The sequence below is a fragment of the Pinus tabuliformis genome, chromosome 3_1 (assembly GCF_031772625.1).
Source record: "Pinus tabuliformis cultivar Carrire ecotype Pingquan chromosome 3_1, CPIR1, whole genome shotgun sequence".
Classification (NCBI taxonomy): domain Eukaryota; kingdom Viridiplantae; phylum Streptophyta; class Pinopsida; order Pinales; family Pinaceae; genus Pinus; species Pinus tabuliformis.
In genome coordinates, this window is record NC_142301.1 from 758,010,551 (window position 1) to 758,034,974 (window position 24,424).

The window sequence follows — 24,424 nt, forward strand, 5'->3', positions numbered from 1 at the left end:
ATGGGTAGAGGTGCAGGACTGACATGCACATAAAAGGCCACAGAAAAACAAGCGGCTCTGATACCATGTTAAATACACATGGACAGTAAGAGAGATATGAAAGATAATCAGGAGAGTACAATTTTTATTAACAATTGATTTACATTTATAGTACAATATCTGACCGTTGGATTCCACATCCCAATGTCTCTTGGACTCCTTTTGTCCATTCGGCTTCCACACTAACCCATTGAGGATTAGGTGTCCAACAATCCAATTAAGTAGTCTTTTCATTTTGATTTGAAAATAATAAGCACCCAAACTAATTCCCAGATATTTTATTTTTCTTCAAGTTAACCATCCCAATACAATGTGTGGAATCCATATGATAGAGGATATATTGATTTTAGTAATGAGGTTAAAATTATTGTTATTACTCACTAATTTTTTAAAAAGTTCAAATAAATTGCTAAATTAAAATGATAAACATGTAAAAAACAAAATTGTAATGAATTCACTTAGAATAATAATAAGAATTGTAAAAGTTATATATACATTTCTACTTTTAAAACATGTTCAATAGCATTTCTCAAAATCTAACACACTTATATAGACATGCAAACTAGTAGAGGGGTTATCTTATTTCTTCGCTTCTTACTAACTATACAATCATTAAAAACAAAAACCTTAGTCATAGATTACCAAAGTTAATATGATATAATCATTGAAAACAAAAACCTTAGTCATGGATCACCAAAATTAATATATTGCATCACACATGTGAAATTCTATATTTTCTCCTGCCCTATTGGTTACAAGTTAATCATTATTAATGAAATTTTAACAAATCACTACCATTTTAATAAGAAAAATAACATAAACTAATTTTCTTTCAAAAACCTTAGTTATATATCACCAAAATTCATATGTTGCATCACACACATGAAATTCTATATTCTCTAGAAATCTGAGTTACAAGTTAATCATTATTAACAAAATTTTAATAAATCACTACTATTTTAATAAAAAAACAACATAAAACTATATTTCTTCATAGATTGCATCACACATGTGAAATTCTATACTCTCCCACACCACCAAAGTTCATAGGTTGCATCACATATGTGAAATTCTATATTCTCTCCAAAACTATTGAATACAAGCTAATCATTATTAATAAATTTTAAGAAATCACTATCATAAGCAAAACATAAAACTATTTTTCTGATAAAAAATATACTTATTAAAAAATTGTTTCAATTTAGCTTTCCCTATCCCAATTCATTCTCATGAAAATATATAAATATTTCCATTTTATTTAACAATAACCATAGACATAAAACTATTTTTCTAATAAAAAATATACTTATTAAAAAATTGTTTCAATTTAGCTTTCCCTATCCCAATTCATTCTCATGCAAATATATAAATATTTCCATTTTTATTTAACAAGAACCATAGTTTTCCCCGTAATCCTCACTGACATCTAACTTCATATTCACTCATTACATTTTATAACATATACTAAAATTTTTCGAGTATTTTTTATTTATACTTTTATTTAAATTATAAATTTTGAAAAGTGTTGATATTTTTTCATTCACCTACACAATATTAATATGACTAAATTGCCCAAGATAATATTAATATGACTAAATTGCCCAAGATAGAGAGCAATAATCTTTACTTATTTCTCATTATTTAAAATTAGTTTAAAAAATACTTAGAAGTAAATTACAATAGTCGTTAATGGACTCGTTGAAATGGTTCATTTCCTCTCACCTTTCCGTTTCTCTATGTAGATTAATAACATTGGGCTTTATGCATTTTAGTAAATTTCTGTATGTCACCACAGTCAAGAATGTCACCGAGTTGATGTCAACCTGTAAGTGCAATGAAAGCTGTTACAAGTGATTGGAGGCTTTCACAGTTATTCATATTGTTGGAGATTTCCATGAATTTCCAACAGTATGAAATCTACCTGTTATAAGTAATTAAAAACTTCTACAGTTATTGATCTCAAGTGTCACCAAGTTGATGTCAACCTGTAAGTGCAATGAAACCTGTTATAAGTGATCGGAGGCTTTCACAGTTATTCATATTGTTGGAGATTTCCATGAATTTCCAACAAAAATATGAAACCTACCTGTTATAAGTAATTAGAAATCTCCAACAATATGAAACCTACCTGTTATAAGTAATTAGAAACTTCACAGTTATTCATACTGTTCAAGATTTCTGGAAGTCTCCAACAATATGAAACCTGTTCCCAAGTCGATGGTTCATCGTGGCCATTTGCATGTCCTTCTACAAATCTTTACCACATCCTCACTCTCTTGCCTTGCTACAAAGTAGATAAAAGTATCTAAAGTAGATTTGAGAGATGGAAGGGTAGAATTCACTATATAAGTGTGAGTGCACCTACACTAAAACTGAGCAAGCATGAGTCTATCTATCTGACTAAAAGCAAGCAAGCTTGAGGATCTCCTTTGATTGAGGTTCTGAATGGGTCCAGCATTGCAGAAAGGAAACCCTTTGAGTAGGTTCTGAATAGGCCTGACATTGCAGACAATAACAAGGTGCAAAAGAGAGCTAGCTACTCATCCATGGGGCGTAAGGTGACAAGCTTGATAGAGAAATAAGTAGGTGCTTAATAGGGACCAGAGAAGGACGGAGCCACACACTCTGGTTTTGTACCAACAACGAGGAAGAAATTCTCCATTGCACTATAATTATTTATATGTAATTATCCATGTCAATCCTGGTTCCAGGCTGCTACCTTATCCATCTTTACTTCCATTTCGGCAGTGAGCAGCATCTTTCAAAAGCAAGAAGCTGCTACCTTGCCCAGCCTTACTTCCATTTCGGGAGCAAGAAGCATCTACAAAAGCCAGCAACATTACATTTATACAATTATTTCAGTAATAAGTGAGCCCACATAACAATGCATATATATGACATCTTTCAAAAGCAAGAAGCTGCTATCTTGCCCAGCATTACTTCCATTTCGGGAGCAAGAAGCATCTTCAAAATCCAGCAACATCTATTACATTTATACAATTATTTCAGTAATGAGGGAGCCCACATAACAATACATATATATGAAATATTTGATTAAATATAGCTTATCTATGTCTAAATTTACAAGCTTGAAAGTAATTTAAAAAAAAGTAGTAGTAAGCTAATTAGCTTGACCCATGCTACCCAAGTCTGTGTGTAAATCTTTGTATTCTCTTGTATGATATCAAAATTAGAAGGTGGTCTCAGGTGGCAGTGTAACCTGCAGAAATACAACTATTACCCCTTCTTCCCAGGGTTATCTAGATATGGGATTATTTAGGGAGAAATGATTATTTGGACGAACCTTTTTCCCACACAATTGTTTGCCGAAAACCATCTTGCAAGTATGGTACGGACGAACCAATCCCAATTGACATGAATGATACAGTCTCAAGAGAGACATGAATTATACATTGTCGAAGGATTAAAACAAGTCTTTTATTTATGAGGATTATAGGTTTGAGCAAATTTACACTAAATTGCTAATTTTTAAGCTCCAAATAATTGCTGGTTCTCTCTTTTTTGTTTTGCTAATTTTTACACCAAATAGGTTTAGACGTGGTCCATATAAATAGGGCTGCAATTAGCAAAGAAGGTTACCTTGACATTGCAAAGTATTGTCTCAAATTTAGCGAGGGTATTCATCCATCAATAAGATGAAAAGTACAAGGGTTTTTGCTAGGATGATTTGATCCTACAAGTAGCTTTGCAGAGTGAAATTTTCTCGGGATGACACTTTTATTCACAATTCAGTACGCCATGAAAAAATCGGGATTACCCTTTTATTCACAATTCAGAACTTCATGAAAAGAAGCGTTGATCATGTATCTTTTGCAGGTACAGATAGTTATGTAGACTTCAATATTATTGGTTTTTAACACTATATAATAATTTTTTGCAAATAAATTCTTAATAAAAACAGAAAAGATGCAATGACACACATATACATTTAACAAGGGATTTTAGGCAAGAAACCCAAAACAAGAAAAACATAAATGTTTTTCTATATTATAACTTTATAAAGCTATTGATCATGTATCTTTTGCAGGTACAGATAGTTATGTAGACTTCAATGTTATTGGTTTTTAACATTATACAATGAATTTTTGCAAATAAATTCTTAATCAAAACAGAAAAGATGCAATGACACACATATACATTTAACATAGGGATTTTAACCAAGAAACCCAAAACAAGAAAAACATAAATATTTTTCTATATTATAACTTTATAAAGTTATAATACAATATGCATATCTTATATTATTCATAAATCCCCAATCAATTAACCTTGAATTAGAATACAATCGCAGTGGAATTACGGAACCATGGGCTGCACAAAACCGCTAAAAGTGAAAATCGTGTGCCAAATCTCACTTGGGCCTAATTATGCAAAGAATGTAACATATACACAACAAATATATCTATGATAAAAGTTAATATGAAGCAAACAAAAATGGAAAGTTTAGGCCAAGTGGGTAGAAAGGCACGTAAGTGAAAATCGTGTGCCAAATCTCACTTGGGCCTAATTATGCAAAGAATGTAACATATACACAACAAATATATCTATGATAAAAGTTAATATGAAGCAAACAAAAATGGAAAGTTTAGGCCAAGTGGGTAGAAAGGCACGTTACGGACAATAATGGAGATGAGATGGTTGTTAACGATTTAAGACAAAAATGGTAAGTAGTAGGTCTATGGACAAAATGATAGTTCAATGGATAGTTATTTTACACCAAATGGGTTGAGATGTGGTCCATACAAAATGATAGTTCAATTAATAGTTATTTTACACCAAATGGGTTGAAGTTATATGCTAATTTAAGCAATTTAGCAAAACTTTAGGATATTTTGGCAATATATGTATGGATGAGCAAGACGCTGATACAAAAGGTGGGTTTTTCCCCTGGTCTTTGACCTAAATCTGGTGTCTCTATTTGTGCATGCTTTTCTTCTATTGTTGTTTATTGTTCTGTTGCATTATTGTTCTCTCTACATAATTGCTAATGTTTATATGATAGTGTGGGGGTGAATGTGATGTAAAAGTTAAAATTATTTGAAAATGCAATTATCTACAACATAGAACAATCTAGCTCTAAAATTACCATCCATTGGAAAAGTGATTGTTCTTCAAAGATTTTAAGGAACATAGGCTTGTGAGGTAAGACAAGCATCATTGTGAAGGTATTGAAAACTATGTTGATGACTCCAATGTGATAATGTAAAAAATTGTATTTATTATTAGTTTTAAGCTCTCATATTGACGAAGCAAGGCTCCTTGGAAGTTTCATGAAAAACAAATCCTATTGACGTCGAGTGTCACCATGCACCCATGTCACTACAAAGTGGATTGGTTTGAAGATTTTTCCAAAATTTGATGGGGATTACGGAAAACAAATACTATGGGGATTCAGATCTAAATTTTTTTTAATGAGGGTTTCAAGAAATCTGAAGGAGAGCGAGTTAAAAATTTTTGTCAAGATTTCTGGAAAATATTTAAAGTTCCTCTCACTCTGCTGCAAATCAAATCCCTGTCTCCTCACAGCGCCGTTTCTGCATTTCTCTTCAGAATTACTTCCTGCGGATTCCTTCCATGCTGCTCCAACACTTGCAAACAAATATATATATATATATATATATATATATATATATATATAAAATATTTAAAAAATTAAAAAATATTTTGAAAAAGCTTAATAAAAAAAAATTGAAAATTCATTTTTCGTGGTCCATTTTTCTATAGCTAAACGCACTTAAAATGTTTATTTACAAGTTGGCTATATGAAAGTGGTAGCTGGTCAGCATTTAAATTTTATGATCATTTAAAGCATTTAATTTTTCTTGAAGTTTAATTGCTGGATCATTTAAAGGCGTTGTGCATTTGTTGAAAATCTTGCATCGCTTGGGTTATTTGATGATAAATGATTATTTTACATGGTTTATATTTCTGCAGCATCTGATAATTAATCGTTTAAACATTAAATCCGCAAGGCACTGGTCTATTAAACTTAACAAAATCCATTTAGTGCTTATCATATCGTGCTTGTTATAAATCATTAGTTTCCTGTTAACAATAATCCATTTTGATGTGCTCCCAACCAACTGGTCGACAGTTGGTCTTCGTCATTTCATAGGGTCTACCCCCCTTAGCCGCGGGAGACAGGCTTAAATGGAGAGATCGGGGATCAGAGCGACAGCCCCCGGTCCGAGCATTGTCGTGTCAATCTGTGCGACAACAGTACCAATTTGTCAGCTTCTCTGGTACTCCTCCTCCCCTCTTTGGAAGTTTTTGGTTGAGTGGGTGCCTCCACTGGGCCTCCTGTCTACTCCACAAGATCCTGAAGCTCTGTCTGAGGCTCCTCCTTAAGAACTAGAAGCTCCTCATCTATTGGATACTCAACTCTCGCTCTAGAGAGCATCTCATCGCCTTCTCCTCATCAAACTTCATATCTCTCCTCACCACTGTCATCCGAAGTGAGGGAAAATACACCCCTATAGTTATGTGGAGTCTCTGTGTATCCTACAAAGACCCCATCTCAGTTGTAAGCTTCGTTTTCTTCCTACTACCTTTGGAGACATGACAGTGCACAGTACCTCCAAAAATTCGAAAATAAACTGCAGTGTTACATGCTTATGCCCATAGATGCAATGGCACAACTTGATCATGCAACATAGCCCTTGCAGCTCCAACTATGCTCCTGTTTTTCCTTTCAGCCACCCAATTTTGCTATGGGTTATGGGGTGCTATCAGTTCTCTTATAATACCCTCTTTGGCACAAAATTCCTTGAAGGTATTAGAAACAAATTCTCTTCCATTATCACTTCTCAAGGCTTTCGATTTTTGACCAGACTCCTTTTCATCCAATGCTTTGAATTCAACAAATTTGGAAAACACTTCATCCTTTTTCCTCATGAAGAAAATCCAACATTTTCTAGAACATTCTATAACAAAAAATACATAATTCCTATGTTTTGTTGTCGATACTATAGAAAAGGGTCCACATTCATCAGAGTAGAATCGCTCCAAGATTTCTCCCGCTCTACTATCTTAGCCCTAGAAGGTGGATTTTACATATTTCCCCAATGTACATCCCTTGCAGATATCATGTTGGTCAAGGGTGCATTTCGGGAGGCCGGTGGTAATCTGTTGCATGATTTTTAAGGCCCCATGGTGTAAGTGACCCAATCTCCTGTGCCAGAGTTCCAACATCTCAACTCTGCACAGTTTCTGCTTTCTACTCAGTGCAGCACAGTCGTCCACTTGAAGTTTGTATAGGTTCTTCACTCAAACTCCAATCTGCCTCATTTTCCCAGTAGCTACATGTTTCAAAAAGGATTTCACCTTACTAAAAATAACATCATATCCTCTATCCTCCAATACAACTACAGAGATCAAATTCTTCTTGAGCCCAAGTACATACATGACATCTTTCAAATGGAGATGAGAGCCTGACTCCCTCTTAAAAGTTACCGTACCAATTCCTTGAGTATTGTACCTCCCATCATCACCAAGTTTGATATGCATCTGGAGATCCTTCTCCTCTAGGCTACTGAGGAATTCTTTGCATCCTGTCATATGGAATGAGGCACCTGAATCTAGGTACCACACACTCCCCATTACAGTGTTGGTTATGCATGCAATTAGGGTTAAGTCTAACTCGAACTGTGAGGTTAATGCTTCACCTCTTGCTCCTCCTAAAGGCTTCTTGTTAGCCTTCTTATGCGGAAATTTTGTTTCATAGTGCCCGTATTTGTGGCAGTGAAAACATTATATCTTGCTTCACTCCTTCTTGCCATTGTTTTCGCTGGACTCTGGTTTGCTTTGGGACTTCTAGCTCTTAGCCTTCTTGCCCTTCCCATCCAAGGAAAAATTCTCCTCCTCTAAAGTTCTAGATGCTACTCCATCTTCGTTGTCCCTTATGATCTCTTCTTGTACCAAATCGGACCACAATCTCTACCAATTTGGTAAATTTTCCCCTCCATTTACAGAGTCTTGGTAGCTATGCCAGGATTTTAGAACACCTAGGAGAGCTAGGCTCACCAAATCACTTGATGGTACAATTTCTCCAACCCCTCCAAGCTCATATCGTACTTGAGTGAACCTTGTGAGATATTGGACCATTGATTCATTTTTTTGCATCCTGATGTTTATGAGCTTGTCCTTCAGTGCCAATTTCTAGTGGTCACTGCCATTTTCAAATAATTCAGTGAGTATCTTCCACATAGAAAATGGAGTTTCTTTGCCATGTAAATTTGAGACTATGTGATTTCTCACACTGTCCAGGAGGATTCTCCTAGCTTTTGCAACATCCTTCCTCCATTGGTTAACCGTTGTACATCTTGTTACCTACCACTTTGTAGGTAATATCTGTAGGAGAAAAAAGTTCTCCTAGATGGTCCTTAGCCGGTAGCAAACAACCCCTTGCAACCCCCAGATAGCTCAATGTACCATTTTCTCTGTCACCTGAGCCAACCATGTGATCCCTCACCCATCTGTTATGATTGTATGTTCGAAGGTGGGCCTCCCTACCCCGAAGGTATGACTTATCATTATGTAATTGGGTGCTTTTGTTTGCATTTCATGGAAACTTTTGGGCATGGATTGGTGCAGGGATTCGGCAGAAAGAGTGGGCTAGGTCTGTACTTTTTTCTCCTCTGCTCGATTTGGTGGCTAGCCTTGTATCCTAGTTCAGTGGGATCTATTTTACTGACTATTAACTTTAGGGTTGACACTACATGGGAAATCCCGATTATGGTTGTGTGGTCACACTTCCCAACACCATATACATCACTCCCTTCCGCTCATTCTAACCCCATTCATCATTTTTCCTATCTGGGACCACTTGTGCCCACTGGGTCCACATAAAGTTAGCCTCCCCCCCCCCCTTTTCCACACCTTGGGTCGGGCCTCAAACGATGCTCTGGAGGTTGATGAAGCTAAAGAAAAGGAAAAAGCATAATTTGGCCACTCTCAACAAGAAATGTACCACAAAATGCAAAAGATGGTCGGGACATACAAATTTAGCACGTGGGAAAATCCAAACATGAGCTCTAACCCATGATTGTCCCAACCCCTTGTGAGCAATGAAATGCCCCACCTTAAAAAGGGGTACCTACTGCTATATCTTACACATCGCGCTTTCATCCCCTGAGCCCCGAGGAGTTATGAAGAAAAAACAATTGAAGGCAAAAGGCATTTCAAAAAGCGTAGAAAAACAAAGGTCGGAGTAACTCATATACCACGATTTCCTCCCTCCTACACTCATATACCCAAGTGTGGGTTTCCCTCATCATAGTTACCCTCGTACCATGACATGTGGCCTGGTGCATCCCCTAATCCCCACTATGTTCCATGACTATATCACTTGCCACCTACCACCTAATGGATGCACCATGGACCTGTCACCCTCTTTAAAGGTTGAAACCATCTAATAGGGTCCTTGGTTAACCCCCTTATTAAGCTTGGAGACACTTGTACATCCCAAAGCCCACTATGGAGGGGCATGCCTCCATGAAGTGCCCCATTGATTCCACGATTTGTAAGCTCTTTTACTTGATTATTCTAATGATTTGTTGTATTGGAGGGCATGGGGACACATTGGATCTTATGCAGGATTGCAGGTGGGTCTCTATTTGGGGTTTGGTCTCCCTATGCGGTGTCCAAGCCCTCTAAAGGGCCACATTGGCACTTGTAGGGTGAGCGTTGAGAACCATGGGCCTCCACCATAGCAGAGTACTTCATGAATCCCCAATACCATTTAGAGATTACTCATGTTCCACTATTTGGATGAGGATGATGCACCTGGACCACCATGCCCAGTCGACTTCACACTTGTACTACACACTTGGTAGGGGTTCCAGGGTCCAAATGAGGATGTGTCTCACTGCAGGAAACAAAGGGAGGGCTTATGTCATCATCCTAGCCCTTATATATGGTTTACAAGCATTATCGATCCACTTGGAGGGCCATGAGGATGTCCTTATGCCCCCACACCAACTTGGTAACACCACATGACTTGCTTTGAAAACTAGTGGCCAACCCCTTGTCCACTATGTTTGGAGTCCACTGTCCCACCATGGCACACTTTGGCCTTCTCAGTGGCCCAACGACCCATTATATTGATCATTTTTCCCTCTTGAGAGGTTTACTTTTACGTTATTGAGTTATTTTGGTGGCCTTGTCACCAAGGGATGTTATTATTGCACATTATTTTATTATTTGGGTCTCAATTAGGCCTAATTTGGCAAATCAAACTCTTTAGAGATCATATAAATTGATGAGAGGTAATTCATTTCTCTCATGATCACTTGGATTTGAAATTAGTAGCTACTTGGAGAATTTCGCATTCCCTTTTGGAGGATGAGTTTAGTTTCATGGATGAATTTTGATGTTTGGATATTATTCTCTTGATCTTAGAGCTTCATTCTTGTCATAATTTGATGATTGGATATACTCATTGTATATGTAAGGAATCTCCTTTTGATGTTTTTCTTATTTTTATCTTGTCACATGAATGTTGCTAGGATTTTCACTATCTAGGTCTGAAATTGCCTCTAATTTATACGAAATTGTGGAATTTTGGATCTCTTTAAGTGTTGCATGCATTACATGTGTCATGTATGAGTGGATGAATGTTCCTAGAGGTTATTTTCATTAAATATACCTTGACAAGTCATCAATTAATGAACATCGAAGTGTAAATTCCTTTGGCAGTTGTTACATGCCCTAATTTGCCTTGCGAAGTTGTGAAAAAGGCTCCATGATTGGGTTAATTCTCTCCAAATCACAAATTCACCTTGACTCCATGTCTCCCAAAGGAAAGAAACTAATCCAACCACTGGTGGTCACAATCGAATTCCCTTCTAGCCATCCAATCACCTCGATATTTAGTCCACTACTGCATTGGGGTTTTGTCTAGAGGTCCTCCAAGTTTTAAGCAAATCCAATGATGGAATCCCAAGATATAGCAAGCCCTAGCTACAAGACCAATTTTTGCCCTAGATTGACTTGGGTTAGTGTCCTCATTGGGATTATTGCATTCAAATCTTGAAAGAAAATTAGTTCCTTGATCCTATTCCCTACCCTAATTAGGTGAAGCCACTCAATGGTTGATCAACTCCATACCCTTGACCTGGTTTTGTCTCCACTTGGATCTGTGTGGTCCCGCAACTTTGTAACTCCATTTCCACAAGGATTACATAGAAGCCTCTTATCCTTAAACATCCTTAGATCCAGGAAGCCTCTTGTTAAGGCATATCCTCCAAACCTAGGCTCAAGAATCCTCTTTGCCCTTCCTAAAGGGCCTATCACTTTGCTTTTGAAGCAAGAAAGCTATCTAATTGAGCCTCTCTTGTGAATAGTCCTTAGGAATTGCTCACTATCTAAGTCACATGACACGAGGACATGAGACACAAAGGACACGTAAATACGAGTATTTGACACGAGACACAGCGACCCTGGAAACAAGAAACGAGGGACACGTTTTATATATATATACCGAAATATAGTTCTTGATCCATATTAAATTGCAGCTTATCTAATCAAATTAAAATATAATTACTTATAGTTCATTTTAAAAAAATAGATATGATCAGAAATTAGAATGTGATATGCTTGGTCTTGATTCTTGAATGTTCAATGTTCATTGTTCATGTACAAGCACATAAGAAACTACTAACTATAAATTTAGAACTTAGATATTAAACCGTAAAATGAAGATTTTCCATTAAGTCATCAAAATCAAAATGTATCACTGTTTACATAGATATTGACTCCTGAGAGAATGCCACTGGAAAATACAAAAGAGTAGATACAAAATAAGTAGGAATATCATAGCTCGTCACTGTCGTCACGAGTCACTAGCCACTAGCCAGTGAGCCACGAGTCCACAACTCGTCACTCTATCAATACTCCATGTCCTCCATGTCATAATCACCATCACTACCACTGCCATCTGACTCTACTCCATCCTCCTCCTCTATGCCCAATCCAAGAGCTTCTAGTTCTGTTGCATTTGTTGGCGTGGAGTATGACCCCTCTAGCACCAGGTCATTAAGATCCATGTTGGCTAATGCCAATTCAACACTGTCGTCAAAGCCCATATCATAAAGAAACACATCCCACATCTTTGTCTTTCCCTTCAACCACTCCTGCCTTTGCCTGTAAATAAGATGAACGTTGGTGTGCACATACACCATTGTCTCCGCCGTGGATTGCTCAAGCTTGCTCTTTTTCAAACTATATAGATTCCCATCAGTACTCCAATTCCTCTCACAACAAGAAGATGAAGTAATTTGAGAGAGGACCCTCACAGCTAATTGTTGTATAATAGGTCATGCTACCCCATGAGTTACCCACCAAGCATAGGCATCTTTGACCCCCCTATCTCCAAGTACATCATACCCACCAAATCTCCTGGTGCCAGTGGAGAACTCTACAAAGCCTTCCTCCACCTCAAAAAAAGATGCTCTATCCTAAAACATCCTTCTGAATGCTATCTTCATCCCCTGTGAAATCTCTCCATCCATGTGAGGAGGGTATCTGTGTGAGGTCCCACCACGGAGCCACTCTTGACTGTAGTACTTGGGATTCAAAGAGTGAGCTAAGCAATGCAAAGGTATGCAATTCTTATCCCACCTAGAGATAAGAATATCATGTATGGTGGACCATAACCTCTCTGTTGATGTCTCATATCCAGGGCACTCATTCTCCGTAACAATAGTCTTCACAGACTCAATCATGGAATCCCAACACTCATAAACCTCTCCTAAGATGGGTTGCTTCATATTTGCAAACCGCAAGAAAGAAATGATAGTGTTCATGATATTTATGGTACGATCCACCCTCTCCCACCAACCATCATCTAACACTATGGCCTTTACCTTTTTTGAAGCAGTTTGATCCGTCTTTCTCCAAAAAGACCAAAGATCTTAAATAACCATGGCCCCAAGAGCAGCCTTCAACTCCTTCAACCTCTTAAACATGATGAATGAGGAAGCAAACCGAGTATCTGCAATCTTCAACAATGATAGATGTGTGTACTCTTTATATATTGTGAGGGCATTGGTATGGTTTTATACAAAATTTCAGATATGGCGTGCATCCTCAATAAGATTTCCAATCCATGTCACATCTCAAGCAATAGATTTGAGCACTAAATTCAAAGAATGAACAATGCATGGTGTCCAAAATACTTGTGGATATTTAGTTTCCACAATCAAGCTAGCAGCTTTGCAAACAGGTGCATTATCTGTGATGATTTGCACACTTGCATCATCCTGCATGAGAGGATGGCGTGTTGTATCTGTTCATCCATCAGAAACAACACTGACACCAGATGAGATCCATGATGATTTAATAGGTTGTAGAATTTTATCCACCTCATTCCTTGCCTTAACCAACAATGTGGTTCTAAGCTTCTCTGAACTTGGAGGCACATACCCAATTGGAGCCATATCAACTAGAGCTTGGCACATCTCAATATACAAAGGACACCATGCAACATTAAAAGAAATGAAGTTGAGATAGAAAAAGAATGCCATTGTAAGATCAACCTCATCTCACTTCTCAGGCTGAAAAATCTTTTTCACTGGACCACCACAAGTTTGGGCTGCCCTCTTTTTTTAAGGTTGAATTTCAACCCCTCTCCCAAATCTACTACTACAAGCATTCCTCAAGAATGGAAGAGGATCTTCATTTTTTCTAATTTTTCTGCTTGCTGCCACCACATTCCCAAAGCTAGTTGCATCCTCCCTTTCCAATCCATTCTTTCTTTAGCACTGATCTTTTTGCATGCTCCAATTCCACAAAGAAGGCCCAACAAATGGCCCTTAACTCGAAAGTAAGTACTCTTAAATTCACCCTTGCAGAAATTACAAAACCAAAGCACATTCCCTCCCACACCAACCTTTGGCCCCTGTTTCTTGGTTACATACTTCCATAGAGGGTATTTTTTTAGTTGTGCTTGTTGTCTTGCTACAACAACATCATATGTTAATGCCAGCTGAGAAGCACCTAAAGCTTCACTTTAAGCACTTGGGGCACTATGACCAATAGAAGGTAAAACAAAAAAAATTTGAGGGGGGGGGGACCACGAAAAGCACCACCCTTGTCTTTCCTTTGACCTCTGCCAGCTGCCTTGGATGATTGAGCCATTAATCTTCTTGCTGTTATAAAGTCCACACTCCACGGGTGTAATAAAAATGACTTGCAAGTGCAAGTTGCCAGTTGCAACAGTCGCCAAATCCTTCACCTACCAAAAAAAAATGATTAAACAATTAAGAATACTTGATGGTGAAAAGTTAGAACATTTGCTGAAACTTGTGACCTACAAATTATACTTTACAGAACTCTGTAATATGCACAGCAGCACAGGTGACAGTCACAGAGGTGTTGTGAAAAAAAAAGCGTATGAAGGAACTGTGATGATTTGTATGCAACTACACTTAAAAAATGTAACTCAGGATGTGCTACATTATCCACGAGCCCTTGCCTTGCCCATTTTCACATTATCACCATCATTAGTGATCCCTTTTCCCCTCCTAGGTATGATGTTGAGGAAGAAACATCCACTAGATGCATCCCTTCTTCCCCCTCATACCATTGGGGTTGTGAATACAATTACTCCATTGAGCAACCAATCGGTTGTCCCCTTCCATGTTCCAAGTGGCATCCGTGAGGTATAACATTATGAAGAGGGGTTGTGATAGGGAGTTCTTGAGTTTGGTCGTTCATTTTTCCATCCTACACCTAGAAGAAGCTTTGCACTTCTAGATTGACTTATTTGCCTTCTTCTAGGACTTCTCATTACATTGAGTGGATACCATATTTTCCCGCCTCCCCCTGCATCATCCTCCATGTGATTGTCTCCTCATTCGCTTTATATTAATCTAATAATATGTTGGTTGCACTGACTTTATGATTACACTTGGCATTAGCTTTGTATCATATGCATGTTAGGGTAGGATGCATTGCATCTTGATTTCCGCATTAGAACTAACATCATCTGATATTCTCATTCTAGATTAGCTGCATTTAGGTTAAAATTTCATATAGGGTAAATTTTATTTATTTGTTGATTTTTGGTGGCCTAATATAAGCATGTGCAATCATGAGACGTCGTGAAAGCATGTTGCCCTTTGTGCTCGATTTGTGATATGTGCAGGTGACAAGTTTACAGCCCCAAGTGATTGTTGGTGTTCTCATGACCTCCCTGTTTGAGTACGTTGATGCACTCTTCAAAGAGATCATGTCCTAGTTGGAGCCATATGTTACCTACCACTTTGTAGGTAATGTTGATTTGTGTAGCTTCAGAGGTACTCCAAGCCCTAGGGTTCAGGGTTTGGAGGGCAAAGCGCCACAAGGGTCACTTGTGTGCTTGAAACCCAAGTATGGGGTTTTGCACCCATCGGGATTTTGATAAAAAAATATCATGAATTTGAGCTTTGGAAAATTTGAGGTGATGGAGCTTGGCGAGCCAATTCCAACGCTCCAAAGATCACTCAAATCAGAGCTCTAGAAACAAAGTTATGAATTTTTTAAGTTAACTAGTAATAATTGGCTTTCAAGTCATGTAGGTTGGATGTAAAATTCATCCAATAGATGGGTCTCTTCAATAATTCGTTGGAGCCCCTCATATGGATATAAAAGGAGGGTGAATTGATGTTATTTGAGCATCCATCTTGTGCAGTGTTCATCCAAGATAGCTCTGAAATTCGGATGCCATAGCTATAGCAAGAAAGGGTCTAGTAATAACGAGGGAGAAGTCTAAAGTGGAGGTCGAGGAGCAACATGAACAAGTCTATTTGGAGGCTGAAGTTCTGGGCATGATTGCGGACTGTCTAAGGGTTGCTCGAGGGCTATAAAGACAAGTCTGAGGAGTTGTTCTAGGGCTAAGATGTCGGGTTGTTAGGCCGACGAGCAGAGGATATTACGTTGTTGTTTAGGAGTTGTTTGGGCATTGTTTTGAAGGTTTGTCTAATCAAGAACTGATGTGTGCTAGGCCGTAGGCCATAAAACCACAACAAGGGCTTGCGTAGGCCATGTTAAGGGGCCGGTGTATGCCCTAGATAACAACAGAGCAAGGAGTCCCTCAAGGGTATGTTGCAGTTGATTAGAGGGTTGTTTGAGGACTATCAAAGGAGTTAAGGGCTACAGCAAGTGCCCTAACCAAGACTGTCACAAACAACAATATGAAAACATAGAGGACAAAAGTGTTTTGTGAAGGAATGTTGGGTCAATAAGTGACCAGTTTGGATCAGATGACTTGAAGCCTATGGGAGCCAATTTGGAGACGAGATTAGGTGATTGGGTGTCTTCATCGGTACAAATTCCGCAATGATTGATTGGGCGCCATTGATCTAATTGGAGGGCAGTGTGTTGGATACCCAAAGTAGCGCTAGAGCAGCAGACAAGAAGGACGTTGTTGGTGCGTGTTTGGGTGAAGTTTTGAGCCTTATGAGTATCTCTTTGATGGACAAAAGAGGCTACTAGAAAGAATATTGGAGCTCAGGTATTGGCCAGCCTAGAGAGCAGTTTGATGAACCCTTCTCCATGTAATAGAAGTGAATTGCAGCATTGTTAGGAGGCAACCCTCTGGGAGTCTCAATGTGCAGTACGGGAGTGAAGGACCGCCACGACAAGATACAACATCGAAGTTGCAATGAAGTTTGTCATTGTATCTTGTATACCATAGACTGTTGTATTATTTAGACTTGGTTTAATATAACGAGGTTTGGGATTGTACAATTTTGTTAGAATTCGTGTATATTTGTGCATATGTGATCCAAAATGGATTCAGTTTTGCCTCCGGATCAAAGTCTCCACATTTAGTTGAAAAGTGGGATCAAGTCAAAGTGCTCGACGAGACGATTCCAACGATGCAAATGGTGCGAAAATCCAAGTTCGGATGAAGAAGTTAATGCCAGTCAAAGTTTCAGGCAAACTAGGGCAACAAAAGTCAAAGTCAAAGTCAATGGTCATAAAGTCAAAGATGACATCAACAGGACACGTGTCATCCCGGGAATGCGACACATGCTTGTGATGATGTCAGCAAGGAGGGTGACATGGGTGGTTTTGATTGGTGCATTTGGACCAATCCGGAGCTGATACATGGCAGCTCGAATTTGTCCAATTTTGGCATGTCAATCCCAAAAATTGGGGGTCAGGGAGGATCGAACCCCTGACCTCCCGGATTCCTAAGTCTTTGTCGGATTCCGCTCACTAGATGAGCCAACGTGTTTCTTATTAAACTAAGGAGATAAGGTTGTATTTATGTTTGATAAGGGCGTAACCGTCGGAAAAGGGCTGGACGGTTGGGTCAACACCAAACCGCCGGACACTTAACCTTGAACGCTATTGTAACCGCCGGAGCTGAACAGGTGTCAAGCGATGAATCGAAGGTTCCATATCACAACCATATCACAAACCATATCGCAACAACTTTAATAATGTCATATCAAATATATGATATATGTTATATATATATGGCATTACAAAATGCTGGAGCGTCGAGCGGGGGATTCGACCCGCCGACCTCCCCAAACCTTATAACCTTTCACCACAAGCGCTTGCCATTGCGCCATACCTTCAAGCTTGTCAACAAGCCAACACGAAACTGTTTTAAAGTTTATTTGCAGGTACAGTCCGCCGAGGAGCGCCAGTTTTTGGAGGTGGTTTTTGGATTTGCAGAGGCGGTTTTGTGCACAGAAAGGTGGTTTTTGACAGTGCAAGGGTGGTTTTGCTCATTCCAGGGGGTCTGGAGGTCACTTTGGCCAAATATGAGCAAGTTTATACTCATTTGACTCGAAATTTCGAGCTGGACGTAGTGGTGACGTCCATTTTCTCATCTGAGACTCTGTTTTTGAGCTCATGCCTATAACAACATTCTTGAAGACATAATAAAGAGGTCAACACTGGAAGCGAAAGAACCAGGAGACGTAGCCAGGAAGTCTGGTGAACTCCTTTATTAAATTTTGTTGTGTTGATGTGTTTGAACTTTGAGCATGTTTTCAAATGGTTTAATTGTTTATGTTATTCGCAATATTTTCGATCCATTGCATTAAATAACATAAGCGAATTCACACATAGTCTATAATACCTTTCTCATTAATGGATCAAGTGGTATCAGAGCTCAAGGTTTCTAAGGTTTGACAAGTTTGTGTGAAGATTTGAATGCTTACTAGGTTGGGGCTCAAACGAGGCGAATGAGAGCTTGTTGAAGCAAACCCAGAAATTGGAAGGATCTCTTCTTGAAGAAGAATGGCGGAAGAAAATCCACTTGGGTCAGAATCCCAATTCTTGGATAGTTTCATGACGATACGTGCCATGGTGGAAGAGATGTATCATGAGTTTAAAAAGGGTAAAGGTGAAGGCACTTCATCACCTACACCAGACAAAGGAGCAAAGGAACCTTTTCTTTTTACACCTCCAGATAAAGAAGATAAAGGAAAGGAAGAAAAGCCTCCTCCATCTCCTCCATCATCACCATCATCATCATCATCGTCGTCTTCTTTTCACAAATCTAGTTCTAAAAAGAAGAAGAAAACCTCTTTGCTCAAATTAGATGTAAAATTTGATTTGCCAATTTATGATGGCGAACTTAATGTCGAAAAGCTTGATAATTGGATAAGGCAACTTGATGTATATTGCAGGGTGCAGAAAGTGGATTCAGAAAGAAAGAAGATCCAGCTTGCTAGCCTTCGACTTGGAGGAACCGCACTTGTATGGTGGGAAGGCAAGACTCAAGCAGATCTCCAAAAGCATGGTAAATATCATTTCAACTTGGAATGAATTTGTTTCTGCTATTAAAAAGCAATTTTATCCATTGGCTTACATGCAACAAGCAATGATGAGTTGGCAAACACTACGTCAATTAAAAGGTCAAAGTGTTCAAAGTTATACTCAAGAATTTCGTAAGAGAACTTTAACATTAGGTATTTCATTAGACTTACCAGAAACGTTGAAATACATAGGTGGTCTTCATAGTTATTTGAGGCCTACCATACTTATGTTCAATCCAACTAGCTTAAATGATGTATCTGTTCAAGCAACTCATCTAGAAGCTAGAGGTAAAAATGTAACCCCAGATGTTGGGAAATCATCCAAACCTATTGAAGGCAAGAATAAGGGCAAGAAGAAACTCAAGTGGAAAGAGAAGAAAACAAGCACTGTAAAGAAGGAAAACCTTCATGCACTCATTGTAAGAAGGACACGATGAGGCACACTGCTGGTCACTGCATCCAAAATTGAAGCCTAAGAAGTTCGGGAGTAAAGAGCGAAAGAATGTTGGTGCTATTCAAAAGGACTTGGGATCAAATTCAGGTGACGAAACAACAGTTACAGCTACAGTTATTAAAGGTAAAAATTCTAAAGCATCTACAAGTACTTCTTCAGATTCTGTTGATAATGTTAATGATGAGAAGAAAAGAAATGAGCTATTTCACATTAGAGTCATTTCCAAACATACTAAGATTGATACTTTATTTGATAGTGGATCACAAGTTAATTTGATTGCTGAAACAATTGTAAAGAAGTTGGGTCTAGAAATAAAACCTCATAAAAAGCCATATCCATTAGGTTGGGTGTGTGATAAAACTAAACTACAAGTTACAAAACAATGTAAACTTCATTTTGCTATTGGGTCAAAGTTTGTAGATGAGGTTGAGTTAGACATAGTCCCATTGGACATATGTGGAATTGTATTAGGAAGTCCACACTTGTACGATAGAAATGGTATCTTCTATCGAACTGAAAATAAGTATCAACTCACTAAAGATGGAATTGAATATATTGTAAGAGCTCATAAACTCAAAGATAACATCTCTCTCATAAATTTTGGACAGATGAAAAGAATTGTAAATGCAAGTAAACAATTTTTACTTATGATTGTAAAAGCAAAGGATGTTGATAAATCCAATGCATTCAAAGAATTGTAATCATAAACAGAAAGCAGATCTAGTTAAAGTTGTTTCTAATTATGATATTCTGTTTCAAGAGCCTAAAGGGCTTCCACCCAAGCGAGAGATAGAACATGAGATTTATTTGCAGCAAGATGCTCCACTAGCTAACATTAGAATGTACAGGTTATCAGCTCTAGAGAATGCATAAATAAGGACGCAGATACAGGAGTTGCTCGATCAAGGGTTTATTCAACCAAGCACATCACCGTGCGGATCACCTATTGTGTTAGTGTGAAAGAAATACGGTTCGTGGCGAATGTGCATTGATTTTAGAGCATTGAATAAAATCACAATAAAGAATCGTTATCCTCTTCCTCATATTGATGATTTGTTAGATCACTTAAAAGATGCAGTTTACTTCTCTAAATTAGACTTGCGAAGGGACTAACATCAGATCAGAGTTGCAAAACAGGATGTATGCAACACTACTTTCAAAACGAAGCAAGGACTCTATGAATGGATGGTTATGCCTTTTGGCTTAACTAATGCTCTAGCCACATTCATGCGAGTCATGAATGATGTATTTAGGCCATTCATTGATGATTTTGTAATAGTCTATTTAGATGACATTCTTGTTTTCAGTAGAAAATGGGATGAACATGTTAAGCATGTAAAGCAGATTTTAGATATTTTGAAAAGAGAAAATCTCCATGTAAAATTGTCAAAATGTGAATTTGGCAGAACATCTTGAAATTATTTGGGTTATATTGTAGGGGGTGGTGAATTGAAGATAGATCCCTCTAAGGTCGAAGTCATAGTAAATTGGCCTAATCCCAATACTACTACAGAAGTTAGAAGTTTCTTAGGGGCAACGCAGTATTGGAGAAAGTTTATTGCTAACTTTTCATTGATTACAGCTCCTTTAAATGCATTGACAAGTGTGAAACAGGGGTTTCAGTGGGGAGGCAAACAGTAGAAATCCCTCGACCTAAGTTGCAGGAAACGCTAGCAGGGGAGGAGTTTCCATACGGAAACGGAAACGAAACGCGGAAACGCGTACGGTATGGCCAAGAAATGTGTTTCTTACCGTACTGGCACATTTCTCGAGGTGGAAACGTGGCCAGTACGGGCAGAAACGCGTTTCTGGGCCGTACGACGCTGTTTCCACATGCAACTTGACTTTTTTTAATTTATTTTTTATTAATTTGTCTTCTAATTTTAATTAGGTTTTTTTAATGCCTTCTAGTTGCTTATGGATGCCTGTCTAAAGTTATAAAAATGAACTTTTTCCCTAGTGTTGATATGCAGTTCACTAGGAAGTTTGAGGCATATGCAGTTCATGGTAATGTTAAATTCTTAAAGTAAAAGTGATATTCTCCTTTATTTTTCATTTTCATCATTTTACTTAAATTTTTAACGTTACCATGAAATGACTCAGGATGTTTGAGAGTGGTTTCGCCCTCATTGGATTTCATATGGAGAAAGTCGAATTTTAGATCTCACTCAAAATCCAGCAGACTTATCTGTTTTTCAGGATTTCAGGATTGGGGGGATTGCAATGTTTCCATTGGATTTTATCATGTACTAGGGTATGGAACTTGTATTTAATCAAGAGAACCAATCCCTCTATGCAGGGGAGACTCCCAATAATCAAGAGCATGTAGGGTACTAGGGTATGAAAATTGTATTTAATCAATAGCACTAAGGTCATTCGACTATGTAGGAGAAGACTCCCAATCAAGCATGAGACAAGAAATTAGAAATTGCTCGTGGCTGATTTTGGATATTTCTATTTTCATTATGTGATCATTCATGAGTAAATGTGATGTAAATTTAGAGACTTATAGTTTATGCATTGACAATTGACAATTTTATCATAATGTAATAAATTAGAATGTATCATATATGCTTTATGATTGCACATATTTCTTAAATGTCCTAATATATATATATTCGTGTTTCCCCGTTTCCAAAATTTGGGGGGGTCACATTTCATACCCGTGCCCGTTTCGGAAACTTGTACCCGTTTCCCCATTTCGTGCAACCTTGCCTTGGACACATTGAAAGGATCAGTACAACGCCAATACTAGCACTGCCAAATCTTCAACATCCATTCAAGATCGAGACAGATGCAAGTGAATATGCCATGGGGGCAGTGTTGATGCAGCACGAAAAGCCTATATGCTTTCATTCTGAGACATTTACTTCAGCAATAGTTAACTATCCCACATATGATACGGAATTATATGCATTAGTTCAGAGTGTTAAAAAGTGGAAACATTAAATAATGGGTAGAGAAACAATCATACATACAGATCATCAACCACTACAATACTTACACTCACAAACTAAATTGCAACAATCAAGACATTACAGGTGGATGGGTTTCCTACAGCAATTTCATCTTGTTATCAGATATAAGAAGGGCATACATAATAAGGTTGCAGATATGTTATCAAGACCAATTATAAATGCATCCACAATACTTAAGCATAATTCAGTAAATCATGAAAGTTACATAGAACAATATGCTCAAGACACAGATTTTAAGGATGTATATGCAACTTTAAGTCATGGCAAGCAGGTAGAAGAATTGGATTATTACATAAAGGACAAACTCTTATATCATTTGGGAAAGTTATGCATTCCACAAACTGAAAGAGTTAACATAATTCGAGAAGCACATACTTCTCTCATATCAGGTCATTTTGGTGTAAGTAAAACAGTTGCACAATTACAAAGATTCTGCTATTGGCCACAAATGAATGAAAAAATTTCTAGATATATTAAAGGATGTACTATGTGTGCTAAAAGCAAGCCAAGTAATAGAAAATTAGGCTTGTATACTCCATTGCCAATTCCTTCTCATCCTTGGGAAAGTGTTTCCATGGATTTTGTTGGAGGATTGCCAAAGTCTAGAAAGGGCCATGATTATTTGTATGTAGTTGTGGATAGGTTTAGTAAAATGTGTATTTTGACACCATGTAATAAATAGATCACCGCTGAACAAACTACAAAGTTGTTCTTTCAAAATGTATGGGTCCATTTTGGGTTACCCACTTCTACTGTATTCGATCGAGATTCTCGATTTGTCGGGAAGTTTTGGTCAAGTCTATAGGAGTTAATGGACACAAGGTTAAAGAAGAGCACGACATTTCATCCGCAAACAGATAGTCAGACAGAAGTGGTCAACAAGACAATGATACAGTTGCTTTGAGGATGCAGCAAGCATCCCAAACTTTGGGATGAGCATTTGTGTTATGTGCAACATGCTTACAACCATGCGAAACATTCTTCTATTCAGAGATCTCCTTTTGAGACTTGTTTTTGTTTTACACCAAAGTCTCCCTTGGATTTTGTCTTTGGTAAAGACATAGCAGTTGATGGACACAGTGATGTGGACAAAGCAACCAAGTTCATTGAACAAATCCAGGAAATTCACCTGGGAAATACAGGAACAACTGGAAAGAAGCCAAGCAAAGTATAAAGCGTGGCATGATAAGCATCGAGTTGAGCACAGTTTTCAAGTTGGTGATCAAGTCTGGTTGTACATCAGCAAAGAAAGATGCAAGGGGAAGGTAAGAAGTTGAAACCAATTAGATATGGTCCTTTCAAAATACTTGATAAAATTGGTGAAAATGCTTTCCGCCTAGATCTACTAACTTATATGCAAATCTATTCAGTCGTAAATGTTGAAAACTTGCGATTGTACAAACCTTCATTGATTGAAGATCCCGAAGAGCAAGGTCAGCTACCTTCCATTGAAGATCTTTTGCTCGAGTATCTCAATGAGCTACAGGAGGACACAGTTCTTGATAGGAGGATAAGGACTTCGCGACGGCAAAATGTTGAGTATCTTCAAGTTGGACTCAAAGGTACAAATCCAAGTAAGGCACGATGGATAGAAATTGGAAAAGTGAGGGAACTTTATCCTCACTTACTCTATAACTAAAACCAACTTTTGGTGGTCCAAAAGCTTCCATGGGGAGGAGTAACCCAAAATGGATTTAGTTTTGTCTCTGGATCAAAGTCTCCAATTTCAGTTGAAAGTGGGATCAAGTCGAAGTGCTCGACGAGATGATTCCAACAGTGCAAACGGTGCAAAAATCCGAGTTCGGATGAAGAAGTTAAGGCCAGTCAAAGTTTTAGGCAAACTAGGGCAACAAAAGTCAAAGTCAAAATCAACAGTCATAAAGTCAAAGATGACATCAGCAAGACACGTGTCATCCCGGGAATGCGCCACATGCCTGTGATAATGTCAACAAGGAGGGTGACGTGGCTGGTTTTGATTGGTGCATTTGGACCAATCTGGTGCTGACACATGGCAGCCCGAATTTGTCCAATGTTGGCATGTCAATCCCAAAAATTAGGGGTCAGGGAGGATCGAACCCCTAACCTCCCAAATTCCTAAGTCTTCGTCGGATTCCACTCATCGAATGAGCCAATGTGTTGCTTATTAAACTGAGGAGATAAGGTTGTATTTA

At 38.1% G+C, this 24,424-nt stretch overlaps 1 long non-coding RNA gene across 3 annotated transcripts in view; it reads right to left on the reverse strand.

Annotated features, from left to right (window-relative positions):
- Positions 1 to 1,676: 1,676 nt before the first annotated feature.
- LOC149189587 (uncharacterized) overlaps positions 1,677 to 24,424 on the reverse strand; it is a 182,451-nt gene continuing 159,703 nt past the window's right edge. For 2 of the 3 annotated variants that reach the window (XR_016256415.1, XR_016256414.1), the window contains one exon: positions 1,677 to 2,860. This is a non-coding gene — a long non-coding RNA (uncharacterized LOC149189587). The remainder of the gene's footprint in view (positions 2,861 to 24,424) is intronic. The other variant, XR_016256416.1, reaches the window with a different exon arrangement.